At 41.2% G+C, this 26,418-nt stretch overlaps 1 protein-coding gene across 11 annotated transcripts in view; it reads right to left on the bottom strand.

Moving 5' to 3' along the window:
• The window catches only part of HERC1 (HECT and RLD domain containing E3 ubiquitin protein ligase family member 1), a 109,495-nt gene that overhangs the window by 75,797 nt on the left and 7,280 nt on the right, over positions 1 to 26,418 (bottom strand). For 10 of the 11 annotated variants that reach the window (XM_080351061.1, XM_080351065.1, XM_080351062.1 and 7 more), the window contains exon 1: positions 15,668 to 15,766. The exons of the other annotated variant lie outside the window; for it this stretch is intronic. The gene's annotated coding sequence lies outside the window, so the exon portion shown is untranslated. Of the gene's footprint in view, positions 1 to 15,667; positions 15,767 to 26,418 lie in introns of those variants that run through there. 11 annotated transcript variants of the gene reach the window in all.

The raw sequence follows: 26,418 nt of genomic DNA, 5'->3' as shown, positions 1-26,418 counted from the left end.
ATATCAGATGTTATTGAAATTTAACCTGAGTACATCAACTTTCAAACTGAACATGGCAACATGTCCTCTTCGATCACCTTCAGAAGGGAGAATTTAGTGTTGGAAAAGCAGATTATTTTCTCTACATCACCCTTCTTCCAGGATAACACACCATAGGTGTACGGCACAGACAGTACGGCAAACATGCATATGGCCTTGAAGTTCCCCAGTGCTCAGTCACCGCAAACTTTTTCACCATACTACTCAAAATGAAAGCGTAAAACATTCTTTAAAAATTATCAGATGGGTATCTTATATACTCAAAAGCATACAGTACAATTTAGGCAAATTAAGCTGTAATAAACTACTTCAAAAATTAAGTTGGTATAAGTTTATAAAGAACTGGAGGTTAGGAACACAAGATTTGGAAGTAAAACCGGGGTAAAAAAAATCAAGCTGATTTTCAGTTAAGTTTTGAGAGATCTTCTCTATCTTGAAACCAACAATGTAATACTTTGCTTAATGAATGGGTAAAACAATGACAACACAAAGTGCAGAGCCAACTCTATCGCTGCAGATGAGAACGTCACATGCGAAAAGCTCTATGTAGATGAGAAGTAGTGAGATTAATAGCTTGAAATTTAATGGTGGAACATGAGAGCTTATGCAGTCATGGAATAAAAAGTTCTCCCATAAGCAGAAAATCTACTATTTGGAGATTGAAAAGCAGAAGAATCTAGTGAATCACAGAAGGATCATGAGTCACCATGAAAGAAAATACAATGCTGAGCAGCATTAACAAGCATTTCCAGAATGGTTAGGGAAGCATTTTCACACAATTTTAGAAAATGCCAACCAACTGGATCAGCCAGCTGGATTTCTATCACCGATATCCTGAACTCATTAAACACTGACACTGCCTTATGCAGAGAAAAACATTATTCCTCTGATCTAGCACGACAGAGAATCTAGCCTGAATGCAAGACTGAGAGTGTGGCTTTTCAGTATACCAAATCAAAATAAGTAAATGTATGATAAAAATTAAATAACATGAGATCTGGTCCATAAATACAGCAGAGAAAAAAGGGGGTGGGAGCGGCTAAATAAGCAAAAGGAGAATATGGGCATAAGACCAAATGGGTATGAAACAATCACAAATGAATTTAAACTGAAAAACTCAGAAGTTTGTTCCCAGTTAAATTCTACAATGAGTTTCTAACGGAAACAGCAAACACTTTTGAAATGGAGTATGATAAATTCTGACACTCAACAGAGAATTCTTCTAGTCTCATGTTGTCATTCTCCTAGGAAAACAATTGTTTCAGGCTAGCATGAAGATCTTCCCTGAAGAGATTTCTATCACAATAACAAACCCTAAGCAATCTGTGTCACCGTCAGGCAGAGGCAGGGGACAGAAAAGATGACAAGGGTTGGAAGCAGGTTCCATTTTGGGGCCATGGGCAACCCCCCTCCCCACCTGCTTTGCTTCCCCAGGTGCCCCTCTGTAATAAGTTTGAGGTTTCTGTATTCCAATAAAATGACTTTTTATTCTTGTTTTGTCCCTCTTGTTTTAACCCTCATAAACACAGTATTTTCAGTAAACAGCTTTTGAACTCACCAGCAAAAACAGAAACTGCAAGAACTATGTTCATGCGAAATAACAGCATAGTCATTAAAAATCAGTGTTTCTTAGTTACCATTTATATAACATTCAAGAACTGCAAAAGTAAAAGCATTGATAATGTGACCAAAAAAATGTCCAAACTAATTAAAAAAAAAAAAAAAAAGAAAAGAGCTTGAAAAACTTTCCTCCATACAAGAACGCAGACTGATCAAAACTAGTTGAGTCCAGGGCTTTCCTATGGCTAAGTCTGAGAACATTTTTAAAAGTGAATAAATAAAAAGAACACTATGCTCCCAAAGAGACACTTCAGTTAATCATTTTAATGCTGGTAGCAGTTAGAACTCCAGTTTCTTCAAGAGGATTCTTGATGCGAACTGTCATAATAATAATACGGAAGTAGGCCTTTCCAAAGCAAAAGAGTGTTTTTAAACTGCCCTTTTCAGAAGTGTTGTTCAGAGTAACCTACAAATGCTTTACCTCCTACTATACAGAACAGACCTGACTCCTGTTTTATAATCATTAACCATGGCTTACACAGGTTCTGAATGATCAGCTTCTGTTCTTTGACCCTTCAAGTTCTAATGTACTACAATTTCACCAAAAAGTAATATAATATTCTGAAGGAGATGTTTGTGTTCTTTGGTAGTCTGAGCCCTATTTGACGTAATTTAAATCTCAGGGGGCGGAGGGAATCTCTCTGCCATCTACTGAGAGGATGGGCGTACTACATCTCTAGTGCAATGGATAACACATAATGCAACTTGGTTCTCTCTCAGAGTTGACTTTTCACATTCCAAAAAAAAAAAATAACCGGAGAACTACACTACAGCTCGTCTGCCAATATACGTACAATATACATCCAAAAGCTAATTCTGTGCTATTAAATGCTTGATTTTATTCCTCCCAAATTTTCTCTAAAATAGATTAGCACCTGCATCAAAAGCTTTATTCAAGCCTCACTGAACACTGCCCAAGTAAGTTCAGTTGTATTACAGCAAAATCCTTACACACGCCATCACACAACCATTAAGCACCATTCAGAGGCCACAGCATTCTTTGCATTTCATACGAGACACACCTTCCGTTTCCTCGTACTACAAAACACACCAACAGCTTGGCCTCCAAGTGACACCAATGGGTATTACTACATCTAGGACCTTGCTCACAAAGAGAAGGCACCATTGTTTCATTTATCAGGAAGAAAGGATTCACTAACTACCATTTGACTGTGAGGTAAATTAATGCAAACTTCCAAACTCTGGTTTTCAGTGACAAAGCTAGTGCTTTCTCAAGAGGCAATACATGGGAATCTAGTGGCATTAAGAAGTTACTTAAATAAAGACTTGTTTGTTTGCTTTATGTTATACTTACACCAGCTATTCTTCACTCAGAAATTTCTAAGTTGGCTCATGTACCTCCAAGGTGCAAATAACGCTCCTCTTACTGAAAACTGTTAGACTTTTTCCCTTCCCCTTGTACACACCTCTAAAATTAGAGACTGAAGCTTGAATCTGAGCTCTTAGTAGTGACCTACTCTCCTACTGCAACTTTCAAAAGAAATGTGTTGGTCCTTCTTGGAAACAACATTCGGTTGGCGTGACGGGCAGCAGTCTTTAACCAGATGCACTGATGCCAACAAGCTGATTTCATATAATCCTGAAAATGCTCTCTGAATACAAATGTAAATTATCTCTGTCTCAAGCTTAAGTGTAGTAACTACATATCATTGTAGTCAACCAGAAACTAAGTGACAATGGCTAGCACAGTTCATAGGGAGGGTTTATTTCCTCCGGCTTGTTGCTGGAGAACCACAAATATAAGGTTTATAACTGCTCTGGAGCATGGGCAAAGGCATTTCTTTCTATGTGCAGGCAAAAAGAAAATACACAGAATCACAGAGTCACAGAATGTCAGGGATGGAAGGGCCCTGGAAAGCTCATCCAGTGCAATCCCCTCATGGAACAGGAACACCCAGATGAGGTTACACAGGAAGGTGTCCAGGCGGGTTGGAATGTCTGCAGAGGAGACTCCACAACCTCCCTGGGCAGCCTGGGCCAGGCTCTGACACCCTCATTGGGGAGAAGTTTCTTCTCAAATTTAAGTGGAACCTCTTGTGTTCCAGTTTGAGCCCACTGCCCCTTGTCCTGTCACTGGTTGTCACCGAGAAGAGCCTGGCTCCATCCTCCTGACACTCACCCTTTAGATATCTGTAAATATTAAGGAGGTCACCCCTCAGTCTCCTCTTGTCCAGCTCCAGAGCCCCAGCTCCCTCAGCCTTTCCTCACACGGGAGATGCTCCACTCCCTTCAGCATCTTGGTGGCTGCGCTGGACTCTCTCCAGCAGTTCCCTGTCCTGCTGGAACTGAGGGGCCACAACTGGACACAAGATTCCAGGTGTGGTCTCCCCACGGCAGAGTAGATGGGCAGGAGAACCTCTCTGACCTACTGACTACCCGCTTCTAACCCACCCCAGGTACCATTGGCTTCCTGGCCACAAGGGCCCAGTGCTGGCTCATGGTCACCCTGCTGTCCACCAGGACCCCCAGGTCCCTTTCCCCTACGCTGCTCTCTAATAGGTCATTCCCCAACTTATACTGGAACCTGGGGTTGTTCCTGCCCAGATTCAAGACTCTACACTTGCCTTTGTTATATTTCATTAAATTTCTCCCTGCCCAGCTCTCCAGCCTGTCCAGGTCTCTGATGGCAGCACAGCTTCCAGTGTCACCCACTGCTCCCAGCTTGGTGTCATCAGCAAACTTGCTGACAGTCACTCTATTCCCTCGTCCAAATCACTGATGAATATATTGAATAATACTGGCCCCAGTTCTGCCCCCTGAGGCACTGCACTAGATCCAGGCCTCAACTGGACTCTGCCCCATTGACCACGACTCTCTGGCTTCTTCCCTTCAGCCAGTTCCCAGTCCACCTCACTACCCGGTCATCCAGACCGCACTCCCTCAGTTCAGCTGTGAGGATGCTGTGGGAGACCGTGTCAAATGCCTTACGTTTAACTTTGAAAGGCCACGTGAATATACTCACTGATGCGTTTTGAAATCAAAGTTAACAGAACTTTCTGGGATTTCTCTTCTAAAAAAAAAAAAAAAAAAGCAATCAAAAGATCTTTTGGAAATTGCAACAATTGTTCCTCGTTAAAAACAGCCCTATCACATTTTGTTATGTGTTTGTATTTTCATATTCTAAGACTCCAGTTAGAGAAAGTATTCCTTTCAACAATCTGAAAAGAACTTACTCTGCTGTGAAATCACTAGCCAACATTTTACACGTAATAAACCTCCAAATCTTCCACGTGAACAGCTCTCGCTAATTCAAAAAAGCTAGGACTTAACCAAGATGCTGCCTTGAACGTTACCTATTGCATAATTTCCAGATATGCAGGTTTTTAAATTAGAATTATTAAAGATTTTTTTCATATTCTACTTTACATAAAAATGTATCTGTCCAGCACCAGGTGGAGAAAAATCTATTTACCTTAATAAAACATGAACCACAAAAGCCCAGTTTTCTTTCTCTTATTCTGTGTTTTCTACTGCTCCTCAGGAAAAAAAAAAATGAAGTAAACAGTGAGAATTTCCAACACAACTCATTTGTCCTATCTGTTATAACCACAGTTCCTGTTGGGCAAATAGCCATTTGGGGTGAATAAATACCCACATATATTTTTACTGTTGCTGATCAGTAAGTCAACTAAAAAGGGCTTAAAACTCAAGCTGAACAAGGATTACAAGACAGTCTTACCAAATATAACACCTATTTTAAAAGCTTGTTCTAGGGAACAGTTAGGACAAAATTAAAATACCAAATCCTAAAAAACAAGCTCTATATATCCTGGAAGTAGATTTTTTTTTTTCAAAATAACAGTGGCAGCAACTTGAGCTGCAGTAGAATAGATCTGAAAGTAGCAAACAAGCTCTGAAGGCAGCCTTAGTTAACTCAGAATTCCAAGTTCTTTGTCATAACACTAAAAACTAATCTGGAAAAGCTCTGCCTAAGAGCTGGCTCTAAGAAAAAAAAATCAGAAACACAGTTAAGTGGGAACACTATTCAAGTGTAGCCAATGAAACTTAGTTACACCACGAGTAAACAAGAAACATGAAATAAACTAAAGCAAAAATACAAGCCTGAGACTACCCTCAGCAAAACCAAAGGGAAGGTCGTCAACTTCATTCCTTACAAACATTATTTGGACAAAAGAATTTGGGTATTTCTTATCCAACTTAATGCCAGCCAAGAAGGTGGTTTTCAATTGGGAGACTAACCGCTGGTTTTCCCTTGCATCATATGAAAGGAATTGAGAAGAAAATGACTCTAAAATGAAACCTGTGAAAATAAGAGGAACATAATCAAGAGGGTTTTTCTCCTGAGATAAGGGGAGAGTAGATTATTTAAACAGTAAAAGAAAATATGCTTAAGAGAGCTCTCAATATTATAAGAAACATGGAACTTCCACGCAGCACGAAGAATCTCTTTTATTAGTCCACCATTTAAAGTGCACCCAAAGACGAACATACAGCTTCCAAACTACAATGAGTGAGTACCCCCCACGTTTCAGACCCTCTTTTCAAGCACCAAAGTACAAACCAGCTGCCTCTTCTGGCCTGTTCATGGTTTGTCCCATTCTATAAACAAACTAACACCAAATATATGAATTAGCTTATGCCACTATCACTCAAATTCTAAGCTCAGGATGAAGTCTTCACATCTTGCAATAATTAGTAAGCATAAATAGAAGATAATAGGCTACATTTCAAATGCAAATAAATCAACTTACAAGCAATTATAAGCATTATGAAATTATAATAATTACACAGTTGGCACACATTTCCACATGGCCAAGAACTCAGAGAGAATGAACGTTTACAAAAAATGTAAGTTCCCCTTTTTCCATATTGTTCTATTCTGTTTCCTTACACCATGATTTTTATAAAGGTTTTGGTTTAGACAGTGTCAAAAAAAAAAACACACCAAAAAAACACAAATAAACAAGAACCTGCAAGTGTTTGTCAGAGTAAATGTTAATAATAATGAATACATCTTCCCTTTTGAGTTAAAATATAGAGAAAAAGATGAAAGTGGGCATATTTCAGGGAAAGAATACACTTTGCAGTGGCCTAACAAATATTTTTAAAGGATTTAAAATATTCAGTGTTTCTGAGTTTGGTTTTCTTAAACAGGGATTAATTCATCCTGAAACCACCCCCTACTTCTTACAGATCACAAAAAGTATTCATTTTTTACATGTAAGCTTGCCTAAAATAACTAATCAATCACATGAATTAACATGTGCAAGGTCTGTTACAAGTAATCATTAAGTACAACAGAATATTGAACAAATAAGCTTTCAATTTAAGTTTTTGTCACTAATGAAACAGGCCAAACAGTAAATGCTTTTACTGAGGAAACCTACGTATTTTCTAAGGAAATAGTAACTATCCCTGTATCTTGAATAAGAATAAAATAAAGGACTGGAGATGCATGTAACTAATTTTACAAGTTTTTCCATGAAACAGAAATAAATTATGCAATGATAACTTACAAATAGTGCTCCTTTCTTCTCTCTGTCACCACAGCAATTCAAACACTTAGAAACAGAAAGGGGAACTTATCTTGTAATTAATCCCAGCTTGTTTATTTTATATATACAATACCAAGCCACCAACTGTATGAATGCATGAGTAATACCCTGAGGTAAAACTGACTAGGAGATATAACAAAATAGGTATCCTGCTATAAATGTTTTTTGGGGTCACGGGGGAATAATAATTTTTAAAGGACTTCAGCATGGGGTTGAAGGTCAGAGCTTATAAGGTTATAAAGATCCTTTTTCTGAGCTTAGCAGGGAAGATTTGCCCTGGACAGAGTGTGTACACAACCTCCCAGAAAGAATTTCCGTGGTCTTCCCTTTCCACGGCAGCTTGGAAATTACGGGACATACTTGAATTTGTCACCCAAGAGCTGCTTCCACATAGCTGACAAACTTATCCTAATAGAAGTAAACAGGAAGCTGCTTTCTATAGTTCAGATTAATAAAAAAAACTACTGAGAATGTGCTACGTATAGATCTAACAGGAAGATTTCTGTGATGAATTAAAGAAAGGTGGAGATGGGACAGAAGCTATATAAAGTGTTTCAAAACAAACCCCCCATTTTTAAGAGATTTTGTAAATATTTCTTTATGATAACCAAAAATACTGGAAACGTGTCTTGCACAATGTCCATCTCTTTAATACAATTATCTCATTCTGAGTTATACAAGTGAGGAAGGTTTGACTATCAGGTCATCACCACAAACTCCTACAAGTATAAATGTATACAAGACACAAAAACCTCTTACTTGAAGATCTGGAAAAGGCCGGCATATTTTTCTGCTCAGAAAAAGCATGGCATGCCAGCCAGAGAAATAAGAGGAGAGAATCATTTGTTGTAGGAAACAATATTATGACTCAATAGTAAGTTAGTAGAATGCTTCTGGAGAGAATAAACCAGAGATATTATCACTTGTAATCATAAAAAAGATTTGAGCAACTCTTAGAATAGTAGAAGAAAGAAATTTAACACTGTTAAGTGAATAAAATGTAAGATTATTCACTCCCTGCATAAATATTAGGTATAAAGCAATTAAAACAAGCCTCGGCAGCCTACCCGAAAACCTAGAAGATATGTGGGAAGAGCTAGAGAATTACTTCAGTATTTACAAAGGGTTAAGATCTAATATTCCACAGCAAAACCAGGATTAATTTCTGCAAATTAATAGATTAAAAAGGTAAGGAAAAAAAAAAATTAAGTATGATCCAGAAGCTTCTGAATTCTGGAAACAAGATGACAGCACCTCTTGATGAACCACAGTCTAAGAATCAATATGCATAAAATGAGATACAGTATCTCAAATCAATATGAAGAAAACACACTTTCTTAGGGCAGTGACTCTAACACACGCACCGAAGACACTAACAAGGTCAGAATTTAACAAAGCTATATATTACCGCATGGTTCTTTAACTTGGTCTGACTACAGCAGAAATCAAACACAGACAAACCCCATTATTCTGACAGACCTAAGTGCTCAGACTCTTACAACTGCTACAAAAGCAGCTGAAAGCTTTACTTTCTGCAAAGCTCTTGAAAAACTGCACCTATAAAGCTGCAAACATTACATGTCCTAAAAATCAAAAGCTTCCTCAGAGGAAAAATAAACCTCACAAGCACTCACTCTCTCCTCTCTGCAATTAGCAATTTCAGCAACCTTTGTAAGGCACTGACTACATTTAACTTTACTTTATGGGAACCTGATTACAAAAGCTTGTAACATAAGCAGCTGGAAGTCCATACAGTCTTTAATACAATCAAATACAGTCCATACAGTCAAATCAAAGGCAGGAAACAGAAAAACTAAAGATCGTGTAAAGAACCAGTTATGAAACTCGCACGCCTGAATTCTATTTACTGCCTCACAGTAACATTATACCACCTTTCCCCAATGTATAGGTAAAGATATTTTCTGAATGGAGTGCAAGAGAATAAAAACTTTAACAAATAAGCAGATTAGTGTCTTTCTAAAGGACAGAGTTCTTCAGTGTGTGTTCACAGACAATGATCTTTCTCAAGTTCACAGCAGTTCTGTTTACTATTTTCAACATGAGTGGTCCCACAGCAAACTGTGTCAGAGGTACTTCAAGCATGATGTCACCCGGGAGGCTTCTGAAAGGGATTAGAAAATTTAATATTTAAACAGATGGCAGCCAGGGCGTACAACAGCTCTTAATTCTGCTAAGAGTAGTTAAATCTTCGTTTGCAACACTGAGAAATAATTTCTGCAGATGGGCAAAAATAATCAAGGTGTTTGTGGCTTGCACAAAACTCAGGAAAGGTTTCGCAATCAGAATAATTAGGTAATTCTACTAGCTCATTAAGAACATAATTAAATTCATCCACTGCAAGTGAGACTGACTATTCAAAAACTTTTTACTGGGATGTTTTCTTAGATGGGTTCTTAATAAAGCGGAAGTTCTGTACAAATAGCTGATCCCAGGTCTGGAACAGTCATCTATTTGAAATATGACTGAAAACCTGATGCAATATGTTTCTATTTGCTGCCCCACTTTGATGATAATACTACAATTCTATTATACAAGTAGAATCTCTTCAAAGTCACGACATTTCAGTTTTGCAGCATAAGCGCTTAGAACCCTTATACATTTTGTTAATTCACATAAATGTAACATTCTTAGCAGTAAAACAAAGATTTTGTTCTGTATCTAAATCTACTAAGTTATTATCTTAATACTCTGTCCAATTCCTAATACAACTGACACACAAAAAATGTGGTTATTTTATTTCTCCTGCGCAGCATCAACTGAAACCAAAGATTCTCTCTTTCCACAGACGCACTGCATCCCTCTAATCATCCATACCATACTTCTTTACCACTTTTTTAGTTCCTTTATTGCTATATTATCATCTATATTGATATAATCACATACCTACAGTATCAGTATATTATCTGTATGTTCATCTGTATGACTCCAGAACTGCACGCGGAACTCCAGATCCAGCTGTACCTTGGATCTGTGCACAGAAGGGCTGTTTTCTGGTTTTGCTGAGTTCCAGTCCCAACAGTTCCTAACATTCCATCATAAAATGACGCATCACCTGAACTTTTTACCAGTGCAGTCTTTCAGACTTCTTACAAGGCAGACACTACTGGTAGAATGCAGCAATTTTTGCAATCGTTATTCAAGTCTTACTATCTGAAAGTAAAACTACAAGAAAAGCAAACTGTTTCATTTGCTTTCCTTTTTTTCATAAATAAAGGGTGGTCTATATACAATTTAGCAGCATATATCAGGGCTCCAAACATTTACAACCTTTTTCTACAGAGGTTAATTTAGAAACCAGAAATAAAATTAAATTCCAATCCTGCCTTGTCAAAGCCCAACAATGTAAAACCTACAAGCAACGCAAAACCTGCAAGATGTTCCATATTGCTCATGGCCAGGGCAAACTATGACAGTTGAAACCAATGGTAACAGGATATACTGTTGCCTAATAGAGTTGTTTATTCAAAATTTTACTCATGTATAAAAAGCACTGTAGATCACTGTGCAAGGTAACGCTCCTGAAATGTTCTTTTTTGGCCAATACATTTAGTCTACGTGCAGTGTCATGACAGATGTGAGATGAATGGGGATCTATACAAAACGGCCACGGAAAAGAAAAAGAGTAAATGATAAATCAGAAAGTACTGACACAGTAGAGATATTACTACAAATCAACAGAGAACTGAAACTAAAGAGACATTAGAGCAAAATAAAAAAAGGAAAAGGAGAGAGGTGCTAGATAATAGGAGATGGGCAGTAAAACAAGGCAGAAAAAATAAGCCATGGTCCCCTACAAATCTGGAACAGGAGAATGACGACCAAAAGGAACTACACCAGAAAGAACAAGCAAGAAGAGCAGCTACAGCAGATTGTTCTTCACTCATAAGAAAAACATTACAACAAAGCACACACTAACATTAATTGATCTGTCTGTACTGGTCAGAATGTCCACTAGCTTTCCTCCTTGCATTAGCCTTCTGCTCAGCATATGGAAACCAAATTACTGATAGCCTAATTCAGATTAATTCTACAGCCAACTATCAACTTTGCTTTCCAGTATACTGAAACATATATATATATATATATACTGGAAGACAGTCCACAGACATAATCATCAAAAGCAGTTAGTAAAAAGAGGAGCTCAGAAGCAGAAATCCCCATTCCAACAACTGGAGAGAAGAAAGGTGCCTGATCTTGCACTGGGAAAGGCCTGAAAACCCTGGGGAGGTTTTATCACTACCACTCTCTCCCAAAGGTACGATCATTTGTACTGCTACTAACTTGTACTACTACTAACCATGTAGTCTTGGTGCTTCCAACCACAAGAAGACACAGGAACAGACATTATTTTTACTAAAAACTAGAAAAATTACTAATAGATTTTTTTACTTGTAATCACTATTTTAAATCAAGAAAGTCAGCAATGGATATGAAACTGAAAAATCTGCATAGGTGTAGATATTCAAAATTCAACCAGGTCAGTGATCTCATTTACCTACCAAGTTAGGTCTGCTGGCAGCAGAGGGGGGGTGCTGCAGCCCTTCTGGATACAGGAAAGAGGCAGGTAAGCAAGATGGAGAGATGCTTTTTATCAGGGCCTGTAGTGACAATGGGTTTAAACTGAAAAAGGGTAGGTTTACATTGGACATAGTGGAAAAATCCTTTATAATGAGGGTGGCGAGGCACTGGAACAGGTTGCCAGGGAACCTGTGGATGCTCCATCAATGGAAGAATTCAAGGCCAGGTTGGACAGGGCTTTGAGCAACATGTTCTAGTGAGCAGTGTCCCTGTCCATGGCAGGGGGACTGGAACCAGATGATTTTCAAAGTCCCTTCCAACCCAAACCAGTCTGTGATTACCACAGTATCACAGTATGTTTGGGATTGGAAGGGACCTCAAAAGATCATCTAGTCCAATCCCCCTGCTGGAACAGGAACGCCTGGGTGAGGTCACCTAGGTGAGGTTCCATGACTGTATGACCTCCAGGGGTGACTTATAACCTAATTATCTGATGGTGCTCTTAGCAAGATTTTGAATCACTTCTTCCTCTGGCATACAGTGAATAAGGTGTAGGTAATTCTACTCTAAAATACAATTGAGCCCATTTTTACTTCAATAGGCAACTTCTTGTTTCAGAGTGTAAAAAAGAAAAAAGACTCAGGAGCTAGACTGCAACTTAAATGCAGAAGTATACACTTTGTGTTAACATTTCAACTTCTTGACTCAAAGTACTCCCAGTATAACTAACTAAAAAAGAAACTTCTGTTGTATAAATTCATGCATTTGTAAGGAAACGTTTGAGGATGAAATTTCTGTATTATGCAGTGGTGACAATAAAAAACCCCCTTTATTAGTAGTAAGGAGGACTCAAACAGTAGGCTCTTCTTTAACAGTAAATTAATTCCAGCTTCCAGCAGAGAACATGATTGCTTGAGCCATGTGAACACATTCCCAATAAGCCTGATGACATCAGGTCAATCACGACAGGCAGTCAAGTCCAGAGAATATACCTGGCCAGGGCCCAGGCCACAATTACACTTGCTGCTCACTGGCAAATTCCATAGCCACTGGGTTCTGGGGTTTTTTTTTAATCTTCAGAAATTCCAAGGGTTACAGTGATGCCCAGTGAGCAGCTGCACCACACAGACAGTTACTTCAGCAGCCCCAGGTAAGTGGAGCTTCATTTGCTGAGGGCTACTTTAGATGTTTATAAAGAGAAAACTCGTGCTAGATTTGAATGTTCCATATGACTGTCAGCCACTACAGGGAGACAGAAAAAAGAAAAGCTGGCCACAATTTCAGAGTATGAGTACTTCTGAGAACCACTCATGAGAAAGCAACATAACCAACACTGTACTCACCTCTCACTGCGATGACTTCAACACCAGGAAGTCAAATCAGCCACAGACAAATGCACCCTACATCTAACTAAAACATACTAGCACGAGATAAAAACCTTTCCAGTTATATAAACAGAGGAAGATTTGAGTATCTGTACAGTATCTAAATGAGGACTGATGTATTGAAAGGATAATGACTTTGTAACAACCCATGACCAAAACTCAAATGCTTGCTCCACTAATATTTTTTGTCTTCTACTTATTTCTAAAATGAAGATAAAAATACTTCTCTACTCCACAATTATAAGAATAATTATATTAAAAATGGAAAGAAAGATTGGAATACTAAAAGTGAATCTTAAACAAAAGTATCTAAATGTATATACTTTTAATTTTACTACCAAAACACAAAGACTAATTTCACATCTAGTTGTCTCCATCTGTAAAATGGTGCCACTTCAGTCATCACTGATACTTTAAAACAAGCAGAACACCCCTGCACTGTTTTCTCCAAAAATGAAGATTATGGTTATTTGTAACTGGCAAACTAAAGACAGAAAACAACTGAGATTTTTAGTCAGGCCACTTAAATCCTTTTCTAGTCAATTAGTATCCATTTAATTCAGTTCTGAAATAACAGGGGAAAAAAAGCTTTCACTGGTAAACTACCTTTCAGCTCAAGGGTTAAATTAACTTTAAAATGCTGTGTTACACTCTTCCTATGCCAGGCAGTCCTTCAGCCAAAGTCAGTCCAAGACTTTATATCCCTATTACTCTTAATTAACAACTAGATATCAATACCTCCTTTACACACCTTGCAGAAAAAAATTTCAACACGCCCACCCCCCCTTCAACTTACTTACTTCCAGCCACAAGAAAATGGTTATCCTTAATGTTAAGACAATGAACAAAACAAACACAATGCATTTAAATAAGAGCAAAGAGGAAAGCCTCAAACATACACAGCTTTGTTTATGCTTGGAGAGGAAGAGCCCTAAAATGTTTCATTCTGAGAGACGACTACTGTGTACAAAGCCACCTCACAAATTCCCCGTAAGTGCAAGGATCCAGGAGACTGGCAATGCCCTTCTTCAGTCCTGTAGCATGTTAACATTGCACAGCTTTTAATCTTTCATACCAAATTGATAGATTCCTCTTAGAATACTGGGAAGCAGTAGCAGGCTGACCAGGTACACAATCTGTCTTTTCAGATTTAATGTCTATTAGATTTTCCCCCATGATTATGTGAGACTCAACCCTGAGATCCAAGCCCTCCACAGTCCCACATGCCCGTGCAATGGAGATAATGTGGTTTATATGGGGCGTCTAACAAGGACCGTCAAAATCAGTATGTGTAAATTTATAGTTTTACATTTTTGTTATAAAGTGACAACATAGAATATCTTGCTAAACTACAACGCCGATCAACCTCATGACACGGTGAGAATACAATTAATATACATAGCAGAATGAGGCAATATAATGGGAGAAAATAATTAGAGTGAGAATACACAGGCACATATATGTATGCAATATGTATGCACACATATAGAGCACGTGGTCCCTGCTACAGCAAATTAAATAGTCCATGAAGCAACAATCAGCTTAGATATGTGACATGAAGAACAGGTCTAAAGCAGCAGCTGAAGATGTTTCACCATGTGCACATGAACCTCTCCTATGTACACTGTGAATGGGAGAGAGCGTAACAATAGGGTTCTGCCCCTAAAAAAAAGTCAAAAGCAGCTTGTATAGAATAATTTATAAAATAAATTAACTGTATGCAATTTAAAATAAAATAATACACCTGCTAAGGCATTGCTTTACAATACAAAGTAAATAATCTATATGCAAAAGTATAGGTATAATTTTTCAGTACTGCAAATAAGAGCCAGCAAATAAGCCAAGGGGAGCCGATGCGATTCAAGTGACAGATGTGGAGATACACGGAACACCTCTAGTCATACACATAGTTAACAAAGGCCAACATGACAGATTTCAGGCAGCATTTTGTGACAGCAGCCAGATCCACCCAGGATGCACACAGCCAGAGGCGCATTTAACACTGGGGAAAGAACGTACAGCCACGCTACCACCGCGCTCATGAGGCTCAAGGGGAAAGCGCAGGCTCCGCGGATCCCAGCGCAGATTTTGTACAGCTGATACCGCTCTGAAGAGGCACAAAAAGCCCCCTGCTCCTCCTCCTCTCCCTACAAAGGCAGAGCTGCCGGCCGCCCGCCGTTCTCCCACCCTCAGCAACAGGGCGCCGGCAGCTGAGGGCCTCCCTGCCCGCCCGTGTCCCCATCCCCGCCGCACCGAACCCCCGGCCCGGCCGCTGCAGCCGGAGCTGCGGCCTCGCCCCCCGCGCTCCCCCAAACCCCTCGGCGGCACGGGGGGTGCAGCCTCCGCCCCACACGGCGGGGGGGGGCCGTGCCGGGGTGCAGCGGGGCCGGAGCTGCCCCCCCGCGGCCGCGCCCCGCACGACGGCGGTTGGTTTCGGTGGGGAGCGGCGCTGAGAACCCCCCTCCCCCGCCGGGCTCGCTCAGGCCCTCCCGCCCCTGTGCGCACCGGGGGCCGAGCTCGCCAGCCCCCCCGGCGCCGAGCGCTCACCGGGCAGCGGGGGGAGGCGGCGGCGCTCAGCCCGGTGCTCCACGAGGCCGTGGCGAGCGGCGAGTCCCCGCCGGCAGCCGCGTCCTTTGCTGCGGCGGCTTGTCAAAGAGAAAACATGACGCGGGCGGCCGGGGGAGGGCGGCGCCGAGATCTCGCGGGGCTACCGCGCGCGTCTCGCGAGGCCGCCCGGAGCCCGCCCGCCCCCGCGCGCAGGGCCGCGAGCCGCCGCCGGCAGCGCGGCGGGAAAGCGGAGCGCGCGGCCCGAGCGAGACGCGGCGGGAGGGGCGGCAGCAGCGGGGGCTCGGCACGCGGCACAGCCCCGCGGGCAGCAGGGAGCGCGGCCGCGGCGCTGGACACGCTGTTACAGCAACGAGACACGCTGGACAGCAACGCCCGCAGGGGACTGGCCGCAGGGACCGGGGACACGCAGCGGCAGCGCAGCCACAGTGACAGGCCCGGAGGTCCTGCGGTGCAGCTGAGCGGGCAGCGGCAAGACAGCGGGGGGCACCTGCGCAGCCCCTGGCCGAGCCTGCAGGCGGCCGCTGTGGCGCATCGGGGCCAGCGGGGACGCTGTAACAAGAGCCACTGGTGTGCAGAAGAAAGAGGGGCCCAAACCCCTCGCTCAGGGAAGGGCTGGAGCAGGGGATCCCTGTGCAGCAGGGGTGGCTGTTCTCGGGCCAAACGGGAGCAAGCTGCTTGCGCTAGGAATGAAAATAGCACCAAAACACGTGTGTGTGTTTCCTTAAAGAGTGAGGAATAGCAGACAGCTGGTTTTGCATAAAAGCAAACTAAAAAACAGGTTAAAGAAATGAAATACCTATTTAGATGAGGATGCCTATTGAATAGACGTATTGGAAAGTCAGTGGAAGGAAGAGAAATGGATGGTGTATGCACAAAGTGCGCAGAAAAGGAAAAACAGGTCACGTTGCTGGACGAGCAGAAGTAGATTGAAAAATAAAGCTTTGGCTTAAACAAAAGGAACATGGTAACAATAAAAAGCAGGAAAAATGTCACTGAGGATTGACATTCTGGGTCTAAAATAGGTAAAGTTTACCATCAAGCCTGAATTACAGGCCAAGACGGTGGCAGCAACAATGACATCAGTGAGGCCACACTGGAAAGAAAACAATGCAAAATTGCAGTTATACCCACATGGACTGGTTATGGTCCACACAATGGTAGGGATGTCATGATTTAATTGGTATACATTGTTAAAGACTTTTATGAAATAAATGGGAAAACTGACAAGCGAAGCAAGAGAAAAACTTCCGTGCAAGGTGCAATTGTGTGCGCTTGGATACATCGGCCTAAGGCAGGAAGATAACAGAATCTTATCAAGACTGGCGACCAAAAAAGGCGTGAACAGGGAACAGTTGTTTACTGTCTCTTCCAACAGAAGAGCTAGAAGCTGACAAGTGGAACTAGCAGATGTCAAATTCAGAACAAGCAAAAGAGAGATTATTTCTTAATACACACTTCACTAAGTAGCAAAAGTTCACCTGGGATCAGAAAGGGACTGCAGAAAAACAAGATGGATTTCCAAAGACATTTCGTCTGGTTGAATAACACCTTGGTCCACAGAAGGCCCCAGAGTATTTGGGGGCTCACTACCGTGTGCTCACTCCTGCCTTCTCTTCCCTAGCATCTGCTGATTGCTGTTCTCAGACGGACCCGCGTTCCCGTCCATGTCCTTGTCCTACAGCCCATCTTTACTGCACCTCTCTCCTGTACAAGCCCCCTCAGCCCAAAGCACGTATCCATAATCATTTATTCTGAGGTATAAAGTGGGTGGGGGATTTACCAAGGGTAGACCTCAGCTCCCCGCAGCGGGCATTGCACTGCACGACAAAGGTTCCAACCAAAAGTAGATCAATGAGACTGGCAGCTTTGGGGGCAGATCCCAGCTATTCACCGCTTTTTAATTCTGTCCCCCTAAGAGGCTACGCATGGATTCATAATTATTTGCAGCAGAATAAAACCCAAATGTCTTGCTTTGGAAATAGTCTTTGACCCACCCAGGCTAAAAAACACACAGCAAACATCACCAAAAATGGGGTAAATCATAAAAACCTTTTCAAGCATTCTTTAAGTATTTAAAATATGTCCGCTAAGGGATACTGGTAATAAACAAACTTTAAAAATACAACATATGTGTCAAAATACACTAAAATCAGAAATGTCCAGCAGATCTGCCATTCCACAGAACAGAAAGCGGAATAAACAGACACATTCTACAACATGCTGACATGTCCCACACCCACATATGATGTTAACCACAGCATGAAGACAAACCTTATCATTAACTGCAGGTTTTTATGGCTTGCAGGCTCTACCAGCAACCGTGTGTTGTACAGTTCTCAAGGAATTTCTTAGGTTTGCAAATGTTTAATGTTTTTATGTACACCTAGATAATAAGTTCATAAAGCTGCAAGGTTTTCTTGTTTTGTTTTTCAAGTCTTGATACAGCTTGTCAAGCACCTTGCAATACTGCGAGTGTAGGCCTCTCACCTTGCAATATGGCTGGATGCAGATGTATCTATTTCCACAGAGGCTCATTTATTTCAGCCTAAGTTACACTGGAGACATTATGCAGCCATTCTCCAGACTGGGACCCCAGGTGCCAAGAACATGCAAAGACTCAAGGAAGCAAATTAATAGTAATGTTCTAAATGAAAAATCTTCCTGTCATTTTCAAATATATATATTTTTAAACATAAATGATGACTATAATGTAGACTGTTAGAGTATCTAATTCTCTAAGATGGCTTGAAAATCTTCGCCACATGATTTCCGATGTTTACTATTGCAAAATAGTATACTGCCAACTAAAGGTGGGGGTAAGGGGGGGCAATAAAAAAGAAAGGAAGATCAGTTACCAAACCTTCATAAGGTTTTCAGCCCATAGAGAGCTGCCAACATCCTCTGAAGGACCACTGCAATTTATCTTTTTGAATTCTCACATGAAGCAGGAAAGTAGTGTCAAAATTCCTGAGAACCCAAATGAAGCCAACAGCATCCCAGGCTACAGCAGTACCAGTAGGTCAATAAGGATATAAATAAGGGGAACAAGCTCTGCATTTGCTCTGGCATCGCCTACGGCTGTCACTAGAAACCAGCCATCTCATTTGAGAGTCAAACCATCATTAAATGAAAACTTAGCACTTCCATCCTTTGGGAATTGCAGAGGCTTCTGAAAATCTTTTGGGCACCCCGAGGACACATCAGAGGAAACATTAGTCCTGTAGCGGTCTGCAGCTATAAATTAACAGGGCAAAAAAAACAACAACAACAAAAATTGACAAGAGTTGTATGGGAGAACCCTTTAATTGCAGATCCTCAGTGGGCAACATCATTCATCTTCTCCCCTTCCCTCATAGCAAGCCTAAGCAGAAGTCTTCAAAACCTACACATTTCAAGAGTTCAGCAGGTAATGCCCCTGACTGCCTCTCTATGGGCAGAATGCTGGGTTTCTATTTCCAAGATGGTCTCCAGCTTCATTTCAAAGCACAGAGAGAGGCCAGAAGAGCTGACACAACCATGCGGGTTTCAAGGGAAAGGAGGCTGGAGGTGCTGCCTCCATGAGCTCTGTGCTCCCACCTCCTTTTGCAAACAGAAATAATCCCTCCTGACAACCGCAGATCGCTCAAGCCCCACCCCACTGGCTTTCCTCCTTCCTGCCTTCACTGGGACTAAGGCAGATTTCTTCTAGCACCAAGCTCTACAAGACTCGTGTTACATCAATGATCTCCTATTATTTTGTATGAATTGCTGAATTATTTATCAGTTTTGAACGTATTGTTATGTGATCTCATCAAATATACTTCTAATCTTAGGCAATGATTGAGAAAGGTATGATAATGAAAGAACATCAAGTCTTTTTCTAAAACTGATAGTAATTACCCGTTATTTTTAGTAACCACATTTAACTCTATCATCTTCTGATCCAGACATTATACCAGGGCTATGACCAATTCCAATCTCACTGCTTTTCTAAGATCTTTTTTTGTGCCTAGGCCAGGGCCAAACACTCAGCATTAGACTATTTATCTAGGGCTTGTTCTTAACTACTTCTCCACAATGCTGCATAATTTTGGATCATTACAGAAAATGGGATTTTCATATGAAATATCTCAATTAACTGAGTTTTGCTTTTACTGACATTTTTTCCAGCAGACATTGCTAACATTGGCATGCCTTGCTGTTGTCATGGCAATGAAAGGAGCCTATATGTTTTTGGATGTGACACAGAAATCATTTTAAACTGAAACGGGACAACAATTAGAATAATGGACATTGGATGTTTCTGTGCCATCACTTAAGAAATCGTCAACAGGAAAAAGGGAAAGAGCCCAAACCGGGAACAAAAGACACTGAACATAAGCTCCTTGATTGGATACAAGACATCAAATTGCTACTTGTGACCCCATCTTGCAATTAGGGCTAAAACTTTCTTGTTCTTGAGTGTTATTAAAATCACAATGATCTGCCTGTGCAGTTACTTAATTAGACCAGGACCCAAATTTGCCCAAATAAATGCTGCCCTTAATATTCAGACATCATGAGAAGAGTCCTGTATTGTATACTCATCCAAAAAAAGGTCTTGAAACAGCCATTCCTCTGTGATGGCTCATTCAAAGGCAAGACACTTCCCTTGGCCCATGAGTTCACGATTTACATGAGGCAAAAGAAAAAGAGAAATCTTTTAGAGAGGCAAGCTTACCAATTTAAAGATGAGGAAAGAAGCTTGTGTCAGTCAGTGATGAGGTGCAGAAGCAGCCGTTGTGAACACTACGAAAGATGACTAAAGCCAGCCTACACCAACCTATGAAGTGTCTCAAAATTTGATTGCTAGGCTAAAAATACCACTCACCTATGTCTTCTGTATGTTACTCATCACAACACTAGCTCTTTTTCTGTGGATCCAAGGTATACAAGGGGAGCTGTTATTAGAACATTTTGCCTGTGCAGGGATGCCAAATGTGGAGGCATAGAAATATATGCATCTGTGTCAGTCACTAATTTCATCTTCTGCCTCACATTCTGGAGTGACAGTTCTTGTGCATGGCACTTCCCATTCACACCAAGCTGAGCCACACTAATTGTTAATTATTAGAAAGCCACCTAAAGCCACATCCACAGGGCCAACTGGCTCTTACCCCACTGTAAATCATCGCTGCCACATAACCAGCACTTGGGGAGCTTGGGATTGCAGGTGGCTGCGTCACTTCCCTTCTTCCACTGTTGGATCCTGACACGCTGTGAAATGTGGAGTAGCAACCAGTCTGAAGCAACCTCAAATTTAAGATCTGGTTCAATCCATCACCATCTCTCCCTTTCTTTAGCTAGCTGGTAACTTTTTCAAACTGTACAAGCCAGGCTGGGTGAAACTGTGTTCTGCACTTCAGAAATGACCTTGGCCAGAGCAAAACAGGACACGTGCCAGAGAACAAATGGGAAAAACACATGGGGAAGAGAAGTGGTTTGCACTGGAAGACAATGAATGAGAATATAAAGGGGAACATAAAAAGATTATACATAAACAACTAAGTAATATTAAAATTCATACACAGGATGAATTCCAAACTAATCTATGCCTGGGTACAAAACATTTTGAGCATATGTAGTAAGAAGGTTATTAGAACTTCAAAAGGATTAGTAATTCACATTAGTTCAATATTACAACAACCAGTGCACATCCAAAGTGCAGCTTAAATATTGTGTCGTAACAGCAACTACATGTGCAAAGATACTAGAAAGAGTTAAACACTACATGACCAATGGTCAAAGTACAATTAACACGATTGCCAGTCCCCAATACCTTTAGGGCCTTATAAGTGAGTTTTGGTCCTCTGCTTTCTTTAAGAACCACTGTTGCGCAATCCTGCAGTTGTGTCTTTGCTTCATATCCCTTTAGCAACACAGTTCGGAAAGGGAGAGCACTTGTCACAATTGCTTCACCCCCTCCACCCTCCTGCCATGGTCTTTCCTACCTGGGGAACAAGACAGAGGCAGAGCGCTGGATGGAAACATGGCAAAGAGACACTGCAGAGCTCTAACATCACCTTTGTGCTTACTGTTGGAGCACACAAACGCAAACAGACCGAGACTCGTTGTCCCTTTGCATTAAAAAAAAAAGAGAGGTTATCCAGCTGTCATGGCCCTGGAGCAACAGAAGCAAACAGACAGGTTGGTCTTGGCAGGACACAGGGGGATGAACTGGAGGACTGCCAAATACAGTACGCAAGAGATGTGTGCCTGTACTGATTAACTTAATGCACAGCAAGCTCACTGCTGTTCCAAAAACGAGTAGCCACTCACAAGTTAATATTTACGAAGAGTTGCATCATACGAAACTGAACTCAGTAGCAAAATAACGCTTGAGCTGTTTCTAGCAAGTGCTAGTATTTTGTTTTGCTGCAAGGAAATTCTAGAGAGGTGAAAAATTAAGGAATAAAGATTAAAATTAAAGTTTAAGCACTCATAAGCCCAGCCCTGACTCAGTCTCCATTTTCATACGGAGAAAAAGAAAGTAAAACTTCAGTAGTTTATCTAGAGGGCTTCAGTTAAGCAGAGATCTTCCATTTTTTTTCATTGAGGCCATCTGACCTTGAGTAAGTCCCCTCCTTCTTTATTCCTCTCTGAAATGGGCAAAATGCTCCTAGCTAGGTGTATAACTTGCTTTCAAATTACTCACAAATGCAAAATATTACCGTACCATAATTGCTCCATACAAGATCCTATGCATGATTTCTTTCAGCAAGAGGCATTTAGTTTTTTAAGTCACAATATGGCATTAATTTTATAAATGTCATTAATAAATATTAAGCCTAGGAAATGAAGTATTTCTTTCCAGTTGTAATTTTCTTTTCTTTGTGGAATACAGATGCTTAAAAATGGTAAAGCTATCCTCAAAACTAACAACACTCAAACACCACGGAGCCACCTGAAGCCTGAAGGTCTGAAAGATATTGTAAAACACCTCGTCTGTTCAGCATATTCTAATGCAGTGTTTAGCATTCTTAAAAATAATGACTACTTCTATTTTCTCTAGGAGATCATTCCTCAGATTAAAAAATATTTTCCAAAAAAAAAGAATTTTGGGAAAACTACCACCTCTGTTTTCATCCCAAAAGTGCTTTTCTGAACCTGAGCTACAAAAGCACTTCATTTCTTTCTGAGTTTATCACCTTTTCCAACTGACAGTCATGTCACTTCCTTGCTCATGCTCCATTCCACCAATTTGCCAAACTGTATTTTTTCCTCTTTTCCTATTAGTTATTTCTCCAGTTCCCTTTTTTTTTAGTCAGTAACTTTTCCTTGGCTTCTGTCAGTTCATTGCTATTTTTCTAGTCTTTAACTGGAAGTGAATATTCTAACTGTTGTCTGAAAGCTGTACAATGAGGAATTATCCTTCTGCTTTCATGAATCAATGACTACTCTGTAAGGCGAAAAGCAGTTTTTCTCTTCCCATTGTTTTCACATTTCCTCTCAGTCCATTTGTTCGTGCATTCAGTTTTTTTTCCAGCAAGTACCACAACACAAATAATACCCTTGTGCACCTTTCACTTTGAGAGATCACAATGTTTTTTAAAAGGAATCATCTTTCCCTTAGATGGGGAAAACATAAGGTTTAAATAGGATAATCACGTCTAGGACAGGTTGTGTTCCAGCTCAGCATGTTGCCTGACATTAATATAAGAAAACCCCTGCTCTTACTGGTCTCTTTAGAAAGATCCTGGTGAAGCTCAAGCCTTGATTTTGTTCTGTCCCACACAGCTTCTGGGCTGCTACCACTAGGACACCTCACCGCTGCTGAGGGAAGTGCCCACGCACAAAAGAGATGTGGAAACATAAAGGTCACTTTCAAAATGAATACTGGAAAGAAATCTTACACATGGAGCTCTAACAACATCTTCATTTCACAGAGGTAAAAAAAAAGCAACTTTTCCAAGGCTATCCTGGAGTTTCAGGGTACAACTCGGAGTAGAGCCAGGAATACGGCTCCAGTCTCCACAAGCCAACTCCAGAGTTTAACCCAAAAGCTCAAAGGTCCTGCCCATGGGCATCTGGATTTGTGTGTGCCATGAAACCCTGGGCTTGACAGACAGAATCACAGAGCAACCAACAGGTATTTCCTCTTTGCCATAGCTAATTCAGCCCTAAATCATCCAGAAAAGAGCTAAAACGTCTATATGGGAAAACACTGCTCATGATGAGTAGTACTTTTTGAATTACATGAGTAGAGAGCAGAAGTGTTCTGCCAGGCTGGGAGAGAGGAATAAGCAGCAAGGAGGAAGAGGCGAGAAACCAGTCAATAATTTGCAACAAACTCTAATTTGTGTGCAAACAGGTTACTTGATGACTGAGACCTTTTTTTCCCAATTTTTCTAGAAACAGAAAAGCCAATAAAATGCTACCATAAACATTTTTAAGCAGGTCTAGCAGGTAAATGGTGAAATGTTATTCTTTCTTTGACTGTAGCTTGTCTTGTAAGGAGAAGCATTTGCTTGGTCACACGTTCAGGATGTGGTATAATCAATCCCCAGGCCCAAACGCTGTGCTGAGGGGCAAATACATATGGCTGGCTCCACTCCATTTGATCCTCCTCCTCAGCATTCAGCTGATTACTGAACAGCTTTTTTTCTCTGTTATGTTTAATTCCCTCAAGCTGCCTATTTTTCCTCCTTGCCAAACAGCAGGAGTGTTCATCTCCCAAAAGGCCCTGCCAAGCTGCAGGATTCTGCTGGTTGGGCTGCAGCCCTGCAGGTGAGGACAAGGTGACAGCAGAGCACCCAGGCACCAGAGCATCCCGGCCACGCAGCCTGTGCAATCCTAGTCAAACATCCTTACATGCCATTTTATGGCCAATCCACATACCAGCCCACTTGCCACGACCCTTACCCACCCCTCCAACTTACAGGCAGATTTCAGAGACATATTTCTGAACAATATGTAGGGTCTAGTGGGAACGACTTCTCATGGCAATTTTTCCTTCAATTCTTGGGGACAAGCTGCTCGTCTCAGCCACTCTCAAATTTCCCCTCTTCAATTCAGAGTGAAATCTCAGAGAGAAAGTACCAGCTGGACTGAGTGTGCTAAAACCAGAGCCACAGTCTATCTTCAGAGCCGGTCCCCTCGTATCAGATCTCAGCAGCAGCTGCAGCAACATGCACTCCATCGATGCAGGTCAGCAGCTTCCAGCAGAACAGCACAGCTATGGCAGGAGGTCTGATCTAATACCGGCTGAACATGGCTAGAACAGCTTCTTAATTTTGTGTGATGTTTGATTTTAAGTGCTGTTATAAACACAAATGTAATAATAATAATAATAAATTTTTTAAAATAATGTAAAGATTGCACAAGGAAGATCATGAAAATGGATAAGAGCTGGTAAAACTATTATTAAAAAAAGGCAAAGCACAAAAAAGAACCAGACAAATACACAACAACAAATTCAGTTAAAACTCCATCCTACATTTACTTTTTAATTTTCTCCAAATGTACTATCTCAAGTTCTAGGGAGATAGCGTTGAATCAATTTAATTCCATGATCACACAGAAAGCAGCATTAAAAACCTTTCACTCCTCTTCCCAGGAGCAGAACTGAAGTATGAAACTGAAGTACGAAAGCTGCGCCGGAGCTGAGCACTGGAAAACAGATTAGGCCATCATGTATGTGGAACAGGAAGACGATATGGTGAAACAAGAGCAAAGAAACAGGGAGTGCAGGAGGGATGGTACCTGCCTGTCCATCTTTCCAGGTACCGACATGGGGCATTTGAAGCTTCAAATCAGTGCTCATTCCATTCCTGGCTGCTCTAACATGCCCCAGGATCAACAGCCATGCCTAAATTGTGGCAAGACACATAGAAAGTCCCCAGCAATGGGAAGAGCACAGACAGGGGCTCTTCTCTTGAAGCAGGCTGCTGAGGAGGATTTTCAGACTTTGCAAAGAAGGCCAGAGACACTTAGATCTAAATGGAGAGACGGAGCAGCACAGGTCAAAGATCCTTTAGAAAAGCATCTGGAACAGAGGCACGATCCCGTCCCTCAGAGAGCTAAAGGCCAGGCTTTTAATTCAATTCTAAATGTTCTTCTCCATCTGAAAATAATGGTTTTTACAGCATGAGGAATCAGGCCGGGCTGCGCAATAGTTTCACATGCAAATGTGACATGGGAACAGGACAATGCAGGGAAGGAAACAAAAGGCAGACGTTGCATCCCATTGAAGCAGCAGGGCACATCCCAGGCATGCCAAAAGCAATTACTGGAATGGGAACCCGGCCAGCCTGCCACAGCCAACAGCTATCCTTAGAAAATAGCCATACAGCAGTAGGACTGCAGCTATGTTGTGCCAAAGATGGGGCACCTCCAAAAACCACACTGTTATGTAATATTTTGTTCTCTGCTTCAGTATCCTAAAAGTAACACCTAGCAAATTCTCAGTAGCTTCCCAGACCAGGGAATTCTGTCTCAGGGTGATCAGAAGCTTAACTTCTCCTGAAGTTACAGTTCAAGAAGATTTTAAGCCTATATTTAAAAATAAGCATGACTGCAATTCTTTTCATGAGCATCAGGGGTTTTTCTCAGCAAGAACCTAGGTGACAAAAAAAGTCAAGTTCATCAGTTTCTTGCTAATCCTTAAGAGGACATTTCACACCATTATGAAAGCTGTCCGTGACGAGAAGGTGCTCAGATACCATGGTTACAGTCATGGTATGAGATCTTAAACAGAATACTATAACGAATTT

Source organism: Nesoenas mayeri (assembly GCF_963082525.1).
Source record: "Nesoenas mayeri genome assembly, chromosome: 11".
In the NCBI taxonomy this organism is placed as follows: domain Eukaryota; kingdom Metazoa; phylum Chordata; class Aves; order Columbiformes; family Columbidae; genus Nesoenas; species Nesoenas mayeri.
Note: the sequence above shows the minus strand (reverse complement) of the source record. Positions and strands in the feature narration are given on the sequence as shown.